Source organism: Pelodiscus sinensis, chromosome 3, assembly GCF_052426305.1.
Source record: "Pelodiscus sinensis isolate ZL-2025 chromosome 3, ASM5242630v1, whole genome shotgun sequence".
NCBI classification, from domain to species: Eukaryota; Metazoa; Chordata; order Testudines; family Trionychidae; genus Pelodiscus; species Pelodiscus sinensis.
The window spans coordinates 6,959,946-6,972,923 of NC_143054.1; the positions used below are offsets into that span (position 1 = coordinate 6,959,946).

General features: G+C 48.3%; 1 protein-coding gene across 2 annotated transcripts in view; it reads right to left on the reverse strand.

Moving 5' to 3' along the window:
- EXTL3 (exostosin like glycosyltransferase 3) overlaps positions 1-12,288 on the reverse strand; it is a 221,695-nt gene extending 209,407 nt beyond the window's left edge. Inside the window, exon 1 of one of the 2 annotated variants that reach the window (XM_075923258.2) lies at positions 12,162-12,288. The gene's annotated coding sequence lies outside the window, so the exon portion shown is untranslated. The remainder of the gene's footprint in view (positions 1-12,161) is intronic. The other variant, XM_075923261.2, reaches the window with a different exon arrangement.
- Positions 12,289-12,978: the final 690 nt, after the last annotated feature.

Genomic DNA, 12,978 nt, shown 5'->3' on the forward strand with positions numbered 1-12,978 from the left:
TGTACAGGGGGTCAGACTAGATGATCATAATGGTCCCTTCTGACCTTAAAGTCTATGAGTCTATGAGATGTGTTAAGGACTACCCAGTATATGTCAAATGAGCACCAATTTAGTTTAAAGTGTAAAAGCATAAGAACGGCCGTACTGGGTCAGACCAAAGGTCCTTCTAGCCCAGTGTCCTGTCTGCCGACAGTGGCCAGCACCAGGTGCCCCAGAGAGGGTGGACCGAAGACAATGATCAAGCGATTTGTCTCCTGCCGTCCCTCTCCAACCTCTGACAAACAGAGGCCAGGGACACCATTTTATCCCCTGGCTAATAGCCTTTTATGGACCTAACCTCCATGAAATTATCTAGCTTCTCTTTAAACTCTATTATAGTCAGCAAGGCAGCATTGTTGAGATACAGGAGACGTAAGCAAAAAACAAAATTTGATTGGATGACCAACAATAATCCCGCTTTTAGGGAAGTATAGGTAGAGGAACAACTAAAGAAAGCAACAGAGTACTAATAACCCCAGTTTTAAGGAAATAAAAGCAGACGAAAACAATTAAACAACAATTCCAAATAAGGCAGCATGAGACAACAAAAACTAATGTCAGCATAGCCAGATGAGAGGAAAAAGGCGTATAAGGTTGAACGCCACAGATCAAAAGCGGATGGGTTGTGAATCCAAAAAGCCAGGTCTGATCAACCAAATGGCTCCCTCCCCAGCACTAAATCTTGCTGCCGCTCATAAGCTCCGAAAGAGGAACACCAGTCGTAAGTTGCAACAAAAAATCCAAAAGGAAAAAGAAAGAAAAGAGTATCTCCTGAATCTAAACAATGCTTCCATTTTGGCAACAAAATGGCAAATGAAATTTAATGTGGATAAGTGTAAAGTAATGCACATCGGGAAAAATAACCCCAACTATACGTACAGTATGATGGGGGCTAATTTGGCTACGACAAATCAGGAAAGAGATCTTGGAGTTATTGTGGGTAGTTCCCTGAAAACTTCCACACAGTGTGCAGCGGCGGTCAAAAAGGCAAATAGGATGCTAGGAATTAAGAAAAGGATAGAAAATAAGACCCAGAATATCTTACTGCCCCTGTATAAAACTATGGGACGCCCACATCTTGAATACTGTGTACAGATGTGGTCTCCTCACCTCAAAAAAGATATTTTGGCCTTGGAAAGGGTTCAGAAAAGGGCAACTAAAATGATTAGGGGTTTGGAACGGGTCCCATATGAAGAGAGGTTAAAGTGACTGGGACTTTTCAGTTTAGAAAAGAGGAGACTGAGGGGGGATATGATAGAGGTCTATAAAATCATGAGTGGTGTGAGAGGGCGAATAAAGAAAAGTTATTTATTAGTTCCCATAATAGAAGAACTAGAGGACACCAAATGAAATTAATGAGTAGCAGGTTTAAAACTAATAAACACACAGCGTGTAGTCAACCTGTGGAACTCCTTGCCAGAGGAGGCTGTGAAGGCTAGGACTATAATAGAGTTTAAAGAGAAGCTAGATAATTTCATGGAGGTTAGGTCCATAAAAGGCTATTAGCCAGGGGATAAAATGGTGTCCTTGGCCTCTGTCTGTCAGAGGCTGGAGAGGGATGGCAGGAGACAAATCGCTTGATCATTGTCTTTGGTCCACCCTCTCTGGAGCACCTAGTGTTGGCCACTGTCGGCAGACAAGCTACTGGGATAGATGAACCTTTGGTCTGACCCAGTACGGCCGTTCTTATGTTCTATCTGTCTTAAAGTGAGTATTATATATTTGATAACTCCCCAACCCGTTCAAAGGTAAATCAGGAGGGTATAGCTGTAGGTGTTGTTATTCTTTTTTTAACCAGACTGTTTTTCTACTCTATATATGTCTGTTAAGCTGTCTTAAAAGGATCAAAGATAATGAATTGATTTAAATGAAAAAATTAATTATAAAAGTAAATAGAAAAAATAAAAATCTTTGTTTAACCCTAAAAGGAAGTATTCCTCTGCCTGTGGTTTCAAATCCTTTAAAGATCCAAATACCGGTTACCGAAAAACGGTAGCAACTGAGACAAATGGATGCAATTTCTGTAATTTCATATGCCACAACTGCAAGGCGGAACGGAGGGTTTAATTAGCCTTTGCTTTGTGCTTAGATTTGTTTCCGAGCCCTGAAACTAGATACTTTGTAATAGTGAACGTTTGCTTAGATTTGCATGTTAGTAGATACGGGTTTGGCTAAGTTGGTACAAGGGAGTCTATCACTCCTTGTACAGGTTTGGTGAAACTGACTTTATAAACAATTATCTCGCTGCTCGCAGTATATGCTAAAGCCACTCATTCTGTGGGAAAAGATATCCTCAAAAGAAACGGCTGGCTGCACGGTTTGTTGTAAATGTTGTACCTTTTTTCAAGAAAAAGTTGCTTCTAAGTTTGTAAGAGATGTTACACCATTTTTCCATGGGTTTAAATCAGCAGTTCCCAACCTCTTCCAGATGGGGACCCATCTTGACAATTCATGAAGACTTGGTAACCCAAGGCAATTCAAAAATGGGGGGAGGAGAGGGGACAAAGCCACCTGGGGAGACACTTGGCGACCCTTTTGAAATATAATGGTGACCCATACTTGGTCCCGACCCATAGGTTGGGAAGCCCTGGTTTAGACAGACCAGATTAGAATTGACTCTTGAAAGCGTCATCCTGCTTTGTATTATCGTTTCGTTTTGAATGTTCACTTTTCCCACGTTTGGGTTGCGTGCGCACAGGCTCTCATGTTTCCCTTTAACAAGGGTTTCTTCTTCATCTCCTTTCAGGTATTTTATTAAATCATCATATTGTCACACACACACTCACTTTTATTGTGGGAACACAATAGGCCACAGGGGAAGCCCCGCTAGACAGAAACTAGCAGAAGCCTTTTGCCCGCTGCTTGAAAGAACCAGTCCCCACCGAACTACAAGCTTCCCTGGTGCCAGTCGCCACAGGATCCTCACAAATGCTACACTTTGCTCTGTTCTTAAAGCTCAGCAGTTTGAGTGCTAGTGAAGAGTTCCAGCCTGAAAAGGGAGCGAGGGGCACAGACCATCGCAACAACACAAGGCACAAGCCTCAGTTGAAGTGGGGGGATGTTCAGACCAGAAGTTAGTTTAGATTGTTAAATCTTTGAAGTACAGCCCCGCTTCGTGTTTGACGTTTGTACAGCAGCTAGCTCAGTGGTCCCGACCCATGACTGGGACTCCCAGGCGCTACAAGAATACAAATAAGAAAGAGTGAACAAAAACACCACACACCGATGGAGGTGCAAATACGGGGGTCAAACCAGGGAATTGGCAGGAGGGGGCACCAAGCACGGAAACCTGGACAAAGCCTGTTACTGTACAAAGGAGCCCACAAACTCAGCCAATACCACACAGAGAAATTCTGTCCAGAAGCGTGCAAAGACAAGGGACCATTAAAGGACCCCATATCTGGGGAGAATCCGCCTGCCCACATCTTCCTCTAGTGCTAATGGATGGCCACGTTGGCCAGTGCCAAGCGGCCACCGAAGAGATGTCGGGACAAGAATGCCAGAACGACACCCCCACTCAGGAGAACTCCCCACACTGCCTCAAAGCGCTCCCACTCACGCAGGAAAGAACCACGTCCAGTGGAAATAGAAGTCAGTCTCCATGATCAGCTCAGTCCGTGGCCTCCTACCCAAAACAGCCGGTTTGGACAAATGTCCACGCTACACTTGGCACTAGGAGAGCTGCACCGCGACCTTCCAACTCATTATGCTTTCACCGGGTACCATCAGGTGCAAAGGAGCATAGGTCACAACCAACCTCAACTTGACTCAAACCAGCAACCTAGAGAGCGAAAGCTCCATGTCCCATTGTCAGTCACCTCAGCCATCAAATTATCTTATTTTCTCTATTTAGAAAACTGCTTCAACCACTGAGAATTATTGTTCCCCTGTCATTAAACCATTGTTCCTGATTTTTTGGTTTTGGGTTTTTTTTGGGAGGGAGGGGGGTTTTTGTTTTGGGGTTTTTTTGTTTGTTTGTTTTGTTTTTGCTTTTAACCTTAGATAGGCTTGTGTTTCTGATCAATAAGAAGACTGCCTGAAGTCACACGATCCCTGTATGTTATGGTTTTACGGGTAGTCACTGATTGATTTGGCCAGAAGTAACATGACAGAGCACTTACACTCAACGCGTGTGCCACGCCGCGAAGAGAATCAAGACAGAGAACATAAACTGGCTTGCGTGTATTGGTACCACTGCTCCCTACGTGCTGGAAAACACATAATGGATATTAGGGACATTGCTTGATGTTCCACTGCAATGGTTTTCAACCAGTGGTCCACAGACTCCTGGGAGTCAGCTGACTATGTCTAAGATTTTCAGAGGGGACCACACCTCTATTCAAGAATGAAAACCACTGCTCTACTTGAAGGTGTTTAGAGACCACAGTGAAAGCACAAGAACCTATGCAGAACAGAATCAGGACAGCTCGGATGGGTGTCCCAAGACCTATACTGCTAGACCCATGTGGAGATTTTCCTTTCGCACAAACGAAAAGGGCCTCTTTTGGCAGGAAGATTGAGTCTGGTCTTCTGCCTACGTGAAATTCCAAGAGACCCAGACAAATGGGAAGTGCTTAAGTTGCCAGAGATTTATTACAGTGTGCAGAAATATTAAGATCTGCCTCCCTCATACCCTCATCTAAACTAGAGATCTAGGAGAATGATAAATTACAGACCAGCGATCACTCCTGTGATGCTGTATGTTGATGAATGAAGAGTATTCTATCGTAGGCTCCCCCTTTCAGTGATAAATTTGAGACCAAGCAGCAATACAATCCTTTGTAATTGAGGTGCTCAGATGTTTTCACTCTTAATATCTATATTATTTAATTGCATACGTCTAAAGTCAGAACTGCCCAGATGGATAAAATTACCCGAAAGGCAATCAATCTTCTGAAGGGTTTTATTACCAGATCAGGATAAGAAATGAGCAATATCCACCCAACAGCTGTGAAGGGCTCAGTTCCATTATAAGAAAATATCTATGACGAAAACATATCCTCATTGTTTTACTGTTGCTGTTCACTAGCAGCCATGTAGTTACACCTGTGACATGACATCTACAGGGTAAGCTCCTATTTCGAGGGCTTAGAATAACCTTCACGTGGGGAGAAGAAACACGCTTCACACTTTTTGAGGCTGAAATTTCTCGTGCTTATTCTCAGTCTAGAAACTAATTTCTTTTGTTTTGGAAAGTCTGATAACTCCGCATCCATCAAGTCGATTCTTATCTGAATGCGTTGGCGAGGGAGACAGTTCTGAACTAGTTACAAGTTTTTAAGTTCCTTTTGTTTTTCACAACACCACAGCAAGTTTGTGGCACAGCTGAGAATAGGTTGTGTGTCCCCATTCAAATCATGAGATAACATATCACTTCTTGAAGGGACAAAATATTTATCCTTTCGGTACTCTTTAAAAAGCCAGGTCATCAGGGAGCAAATCTGTATCAGTTTCAATGGAACTGAGTCTTCACAAAGGGTTCTGATTTCTGCAGTGTCAGCTGGATTTAAAAGACAATGTGCGTCATCTTTGAAGTACTTCCATACTTCATTGTGCAAGCTCCTAATCACTGCAATATATTTTTCATAGGGGAATTAAGATCCAGCTTAATGTGGTGGATTTGTACTAGTTACCCCTTGAGTTTATGTAGCGAGAGCTATCAAATTAACTTCTTTTACTTATGTAGATAGAATTCACTCCAAAAGAAAACTCCAAGAAACTTACAAGAATCTCACAAGGAGGATTTATAATGGATTGTCCTTCTCCATCTTTTCCCTTAGCTGAGCCAATATACAATGGTATAAGCGTCTTTTAAGTAACTCCATAATGGCACAGAGGACAATGCAATTGAAACCTTGCAAAGTTCTATCTAGGTTTTTATGTTTCATGCAGGGGATGTAAATCCTACCACCACAGCCTCCACAGGTGCTCAGACCCCCCTGAATTCAGAAGTAGAAGAATTCAGACAGCTGGCCCATGAGGAAAGAGGAGAGAAGGCAGCCAATATCAAAATGGATCATACCCAGCAGAAGAGGAGTGAGCTAGGCAGAGATCAGTCGCCCACCGAGTGTGTGGGGGGGCAGTTTGAAGGCACAGCATAGGTTGCTTTTTTTTAGAAACTAAGGGAAACATTTCAAGGCAGGAACACGAGCCGATTTTGAAGAAATGGGAGTGGTTTGGGCTGTGAAGGTTTGGCTTGAAACGATTTTCAACAACAGATTTTTCTTTTCAAGGATTTGCATGTGATATATGTGACATTATTACAACCATTAGGGTCTGCTTGGGCCCAATTATACCGTCCATTACTTACAACTCTTATCACTCCAGTGGGAGGTACAAGAGCTGCCCACCCCAAGAATTGCAAACACGTCAGCAACAAAAAAAAGTGGGGCTCTTTATTTTTGCTTTCTGGGGTTTGAGCTTTTGGGAAGCAAAGTTACGATTGTGACTTTCCTCTGCAATCATGAGGGCTAAAAAGAGAGGCTGAACGTTTCGCAGAGTCACAGAGCTGCAGCTTTAAGGGGAAAAAAACCCAGCACTGGTACCACAATACAAAGCAGCACGAGGGTGAAGCCATAGTTTCGGCGCTGGTGGCCACCACTTCTAGGGAGCTTCCGCTGCTCCCGATCAGACCTAATTCCAGTTGTTGAGTTAGCATGAGGGTGGCTGCATGGCCTTATGGGCCTGTGATATAGACACCAGACTAGATGATCTAGAGATCTCTGGCTTTGATTTCTATGACTGTGTTGTTTCCAAGATTTTATTTGATTTTTTTTTTAAATGAAGTATTGTTATTTAGGAGAGACTCTCCATTAACAGGTAGCAGTACACGGTCTATGGCACAGTGTGGAGCAGTTCCAATTCCCCCCAGTGGAGGCGGTAGCACACACACAATGTGCGATGCCTAGCACTCAGATAGCAGGCGACAACATTCCCATGTAACACCTAGGGGAACAGAGGGAAACTGACAGGTCCAAGGGTCACACACCAAGTCACTGTGAGAATCAAAATCACAGCTTAAGCGTTCCTGGCTCTCAGCCCTGTGCTCAACACACACCTCTCGACAGGGTGCTGGTCTAGGCCACGCACATCAGAGTGAAAATAAAAACAACCAATTAACCAATTTCAAAGCGAGTTTTGCAGTGCTCACAGCGTGCACACACATCAAGCTCTTTTTATGAATGCACTTAAAGAGAGACAGCCTCTTGTCTAGTCCGCACAGCCAGTGTAGGATTGCTCCCAGCAACAAATTACTCAATGTTTTGTCCAGTCTAGTCTTAAACAACTCAAGTGACAGGGCTTCCTTTGGGAGGCTGGCCCACAACCTACTAGGACTGAGGATTGCAAAGTTTAGGCTTCAGAGGGCCAAATTCGTCGAGTGCAATTCCACTGACATCAGTGACATTCAGCATAAGGGAAACGTTTTCTGGTTCCTGGGCCAAAGTCGCCGCTGGCACAGACTAGGTTAAGCAGAGAGTTGTCCCCTACTCACACCATCTCCCAAAAGCTGCACCCTGTTGGCATCCAGGCCCGCTTCCCTCTCCTCGTCGGACCTGCTGCGTGAAAATAAACGTCCGCTCACCCAAGGCCGCTGCAGATGACTTGATGCAACAGCCTCCCCTCCACCTCAGGCATGTGGCTGGCAAGGCAGAACTATTCATGGACGAGCGTCTAGACGGCAGCTCCAAGCGTCAGGTGAGCCCTCTGCAATACTAACTACAGCGTTAGAACTGGGAGACAGAGCCAGGACTCCACGCTACATGAACAGGTCTCACCTGTCTGCTCCTCTGTGCAAAGTTGACTCCCCCAGACCAACTCCCCACCCGCATTGCCAAGGAATTGCATCTGGAATATTTTCCCTCCCTTGGCCTAGAACCTGCCCCAGCCTTCAAATCCCCACTTAAAATGCATTCTCCCCTCTGAGGATCTCTACCCCCTCTTCATCCACTGCACTCCAGCCAGGCCAGCTGATATGCCCCCTCCTCCCCTGCCCCGGTTAGGAGCAGCAAAGTGGCCTAGAAGCAGTGGCCACTAGCACGCAAACCATGGCCCTGTCTCCACCTCCCTCCTGTACTGCTCCCTCCCTCCCGACAATCTCTGACGGAAGGGACCCGGCTGGAGGGGGGAGACAATTGTGTTTGGTCAGGAGCCCTCAATCCCCACTTTTAAGTCCCAGCGCCCCTTCGCCCAGTCACAGACACCAAGGAAATGCACCATCGCTAGGCTACTGATCTGATCTATGCCAATAGCCTGTTTTGACAGAGACCAAAACCAGCTGCTTCCACGAGACGGTGCAAGAAACGCTGGAGCAGAGCGCTAGGGAATAACCTGCCTGCAGGGAAATCTCCTTCTTGATCTTCGTGGTTAGAGTCTGGCTTCTGCCCTGAACCATAAGGGCTTGGTGTCCTTTTCCCACTCCTGCTCTATGCCCTGCCAGCCCTTCCCTCCTCCAAGTCCCTATTTCAAATCCACTTCTTCCAGCAAACTGGTCCACCCCAATCCTTCCCTCAGCAGGGTGCCGACATCCCCTGGTTGGAGATGAAACGGCTCATTAATGAGATGGGTCCCTTCGCACCATCTACCTGGACTTGAAAGGATCGGGCCTTTTTCTGTGTCAGACCATCAACAGTGCAAATAGATAACCTGTGCCTCTTAGCTGGCGCAGGCTCTTTTGGATAGGAGATGCCTCTTACTCCGTAGTGTGGTACCAGCGCTGTGCACATGTGCAGTGCGGTGTAAACAAAGGTTTCCAGTCCGGCAGCAGAACATCCTTCTCCCGGCTTCCCCTTCTGCCGGCTGCTGGGCCATCAGCCTTGCACAAGTGGGAGAGGCACATTCCACGGCTCTGCAGGAGTTCAACACTCATGTGCAGACTCCTGCTTCCGGACTTGGCCAGGTCTGCAGGGGTGGGCATGGCACAGGAATCTCTTTAAACCCTGCCAAAGAAAGGCGCCGGCTTCCTGGCAGTATAGCAGCCGCTGCCTTCTGAGCCTGCCGTGGCACAAAACATCAACTCTGCACCAAAGCCTCGCCAACACACCCAGCCCTGAATGGAACACGGCAGCTATCACCACCGGTACTCGCACTTTGCGTTTACACAGCCTCTTTCAACCCAGGCTGTGATAGCTTTACAGCTGGGCTGTAGCAGGACCCTGCAGCTAGCACTAAATTAGCAAGCTGATTTTTTTAAAAGCGAGGCAGAAGAAGGGATGAGAAGGAAGAGCATCTGAAAGACAGAACCCACAGCTTCCTTGGAGGCGAGGGCAGGGGCTTGTTTGGCTCATTTTGTTTCAGACAATAAAACACCGGAAACAAGTTTTTTTTAAAAGATCCTAAGTTATCTATTTCTGTTCCTCAGAGTCCCCTTTTTCTTTTCTTTTTTTAAAACGCTGCTCTTCCTGGGTCCTCTCACACCCCTCTGCAGTTTTAAAAAAATCCTTGGGTAGTGCCTTGTTAATGCAGCATTAGATTTCTTCTAAATCTAGCACCTACAAACCCAGAGTAACAGGCCTATGCTGGAAGCAAAACATGCCGAGAGCACTCCGGGAGCAGCAAGGCGGATGACGGGAAAAGACGGACGATTGTGCAAGGATAGCAAGAGATTCGGAGTTATGATTTTAGAAGCCTTATTATCTTCACTGAAAATAAATCAGAAGAATGCTAATAATCCATGTCCCAGCATGAGGCATTAGCAGGAGAAGATGTTACGGAGGCCAGCAAAACAGTGTGCAGGAGAGAGATCCTGAAACACCCTGTGCTCAAGCTAAAGGGAATTTGGAGTAATTTCTCCATCTCCAGAGAAACTCACCTCCTCTCTGGACACGGCTAACTATCCCGGCCAGGAAGGCCAGGGATAGTCATGGAACCGCATCAAATTTTAGCTATCACACAACTATTCAACAGTCCCTGGGTACAACAGCCAGCGCACTCCCAGCTCCCCTCCCAGAGTGTCCCCGCCGCTCCGCACTGCTGCCTCTCCATCACAGCACGGGGTGGCAGGCGAGGGAAGCCGGTTTAAAAACCTGTTCTCCGGATGCATCAGCTCCTGCCTGCCCCCTTCACCCTCCACACTGCTGCCTCTCTATCAGAGCCAGCAGCGGGTGGGTGGAGGATGAGGTAAGTGGATCCAGTGCCTGTGGGGAGCCAGTTTCTGCCTCCCCCACCCTTGCTGCCTCTGATACAGAGGCAGAAGGGTGTAGATCAGTGTTTCTCAACCAGTGGTACAAGCACTCTTAGGGATACTCTAGGGGGTACGTCAACACAATTGAAATTTGGAAAAAAGTGAATTTGTTGTAAGTTTTACAGCACTTTATTATTTTTGTACTTTTTACACCCAAAAATTTCATCACCCGCCCAGCTACGATTAAGTTGTTTAAATAAATGTGTTGCAATGGTAGAAAAAAACTGTGTGTGTCTGAAAATTGTAGGTACAGGGGGTACTTTTTTTTTTAAAGGTGGTACTTTATAAAAAAAAGGTTCATAGAATCATAGAACTGGAAGAGACCTCAGAAGGTCATCAAGTCCAGCCCCCTGCTCTAAGCAGGACCAATTCCAACTAAATCAACCTGGCCAGGGCTTTGTCAAGCCGAGACTTAAACACCTCTAGGGATGGAGACTCCACTACTTCCCTAGGTAACCCATCCCAGTGCTTCACCACCCTCCTTGTGAAATACTTTTTCCTAATATCCAACCTGGACCTCTCCCACCACAACTTGAGACCATTGCTTCTTGTTCTGCCATCTGTCACTACTGAGAACAGCCTCTCTCCAGCTTCTTTGGAACCTCCCTTCAGGTACTTGAAGGCTGCTATCAAATCCCCCCTCACTCTTCGCTTCTGCAGACTAAACAGACCCAAGTCCCTCAGCCTCTCCTCATAAGTCATATGCTCCAGCCCCAGAGAAACACTGGTATAGATGACAGGATTAACCAATAAACTCAGGATTATCGACTAATTATGTAGTTAGTTGTCTGCTCGTTGACAACCCTACATCAAATTTTCCTTGGCTTCCAAAGGGCCCACGTTGCACCAAACAGCAAAGTTCTTTTACAAGAAAGATTTACCAGGGAAGGATGCGCTCCAGTTCCACTGTAACATATCTGACTACCTGACCCTTGCACTGAAGTTACACTCACAAGGGCAGTGCTGCACCATCTCTCCCCCAGCAGACCAAATCCAGGGGTTTTCCAAGGCGATGCAATTCCCAAACTGCAGCTAGTCACTTCCACCCAAGCTTCACCAGGCCCAGTATCCAGCAAAGGGGGGGGGGGGGGGGTTAAAACCAGAAACAAATTCCCAACTGGCCCAGGACTCAGAATGGGGGGTCGGAGAAGAGATCCGTAGGCTGCCAGGTAAGCAATAGCCAGCCAGCCCCCAATGTAAAGTATGCTCTTTTGGATTAAAATACACCATGGTGGGAAAGGAACAGAGCCGGCTGGGGGCTTTCCCTAGGAGCTGGGCGTCACTCCCTCTCTCCCAGGGGTGCTGCTACAGGAGTTTACAATTGGGTTGGGGGGCTCCATGCACCGGGAACGAGCGCCCAGCGCCTGGCTCTCCCCCCAGGCCCTACGGGGGCTGCCAGAGCAGTGCCCCCCTAGGGCGGGCTGTGACACGGACTAGCCGCCTGAACGGGAGCGCCGGGAGGCGGCTGCGGGTGCAGTGCTGCTCGGAGGGGCAGGACCCCGCTTTCCAGCGCAAAGGCACCGCGCGGTCAGCTGCGCCCCGGGAAGAGGGGGGGGATCCCGGGGAGTTTCCCCGCCTGGGGGGGGGGCAGGCTCGTGGCTCTGCGGGGGGGGGGGAGTCACACGAGAAAACACGACCACCCCCCCCCGCGGCTTTGCTACCGCCGCGGTGCATCCACCCACGCCCCGCCACGGACACGCGTGGGGGGCGCCTGCAGCGCGCCGCCCCCTTCTGTGCAGCCGGCTCCTGCGTGGGGAGGGGGGGGGAGCTGCAAGCTTTATCCCCGCCCCCTGCAGACGCCCCCTGCCCCCTGCAAGCACCCGGGGGCTCTCCCCGCCCCACGCACAGCCCCTCTCCCGCTCCCGGCAGCGAGGCACAGGAGCCCCATCTGCACCCCCCACCCCCCTTGCAAACTGCTCCCGAGCACGCGCCCCGCCCTCACCTGCGGCCCGGGGAGGCGCCGGGGGCGGGGGGCGCTTTGCACGGGGCGGGCAGGCGCGCGCCGCGTTCTCCCCGGCGCTCAGCTCGCTCGCAGCAGCATTGTGAAATCCCAGCGTGCAGAGCCCGAGTGGCCGGGCCATGGTGCATTGTGGGAAGGGGCGCTGGAAAATGGGGGGACTGCGACTCCTGGTGGAGATGGGGCCGGGGAGAGGGGGGTAAGGGCGCATTGGTCGTTATTGCAGCCATAGTCGCTATTCCACAAAGCCCCGGTCTGGAAGTTTCCTTGCATAAATTTGCTGCTTGATACCTTCCCTCCCAGTCCCATGCTAGGTCTGCGGTCCTGCCTGTTCAAATCTCCACGCGGGACAACCTCCCTGAAGACGTGGATCCCGATAAAAAGTCGCAGTGCAGGAGCTGTGTTGGCCTGTACCTTCAAAACCAACGAGCAGTCCGGTGGCTCCCGCGGGGGCGTCTACGCAGCACCCTAAACTCGAAGTACGATGGGCCATTTGCACCACGCAAAGGGCGTATCTGATTCCGATTGTATTTCGAAATCGCTTATTTCAAAATCTGGCGCATCGACGCAGCACCAGATTTTGAAATAACGCGCTATTTCGACACATCCCTTAACCCTGATGGTTACAGGGATGCCGAAATAGTGCGCCTGTTATTTAAAAAAAATATTTTGAAATAACAGGCGTGTTTAAAAGACGCAGGGTAGCTATTTCGGGAACGCGCCGATATCCCGCAATAGCCCCGCTGTCTAGACGTGCCCTTAGAGCAGTGTTTCCAACCAGGGTTCCATGGAATCCTAGGAT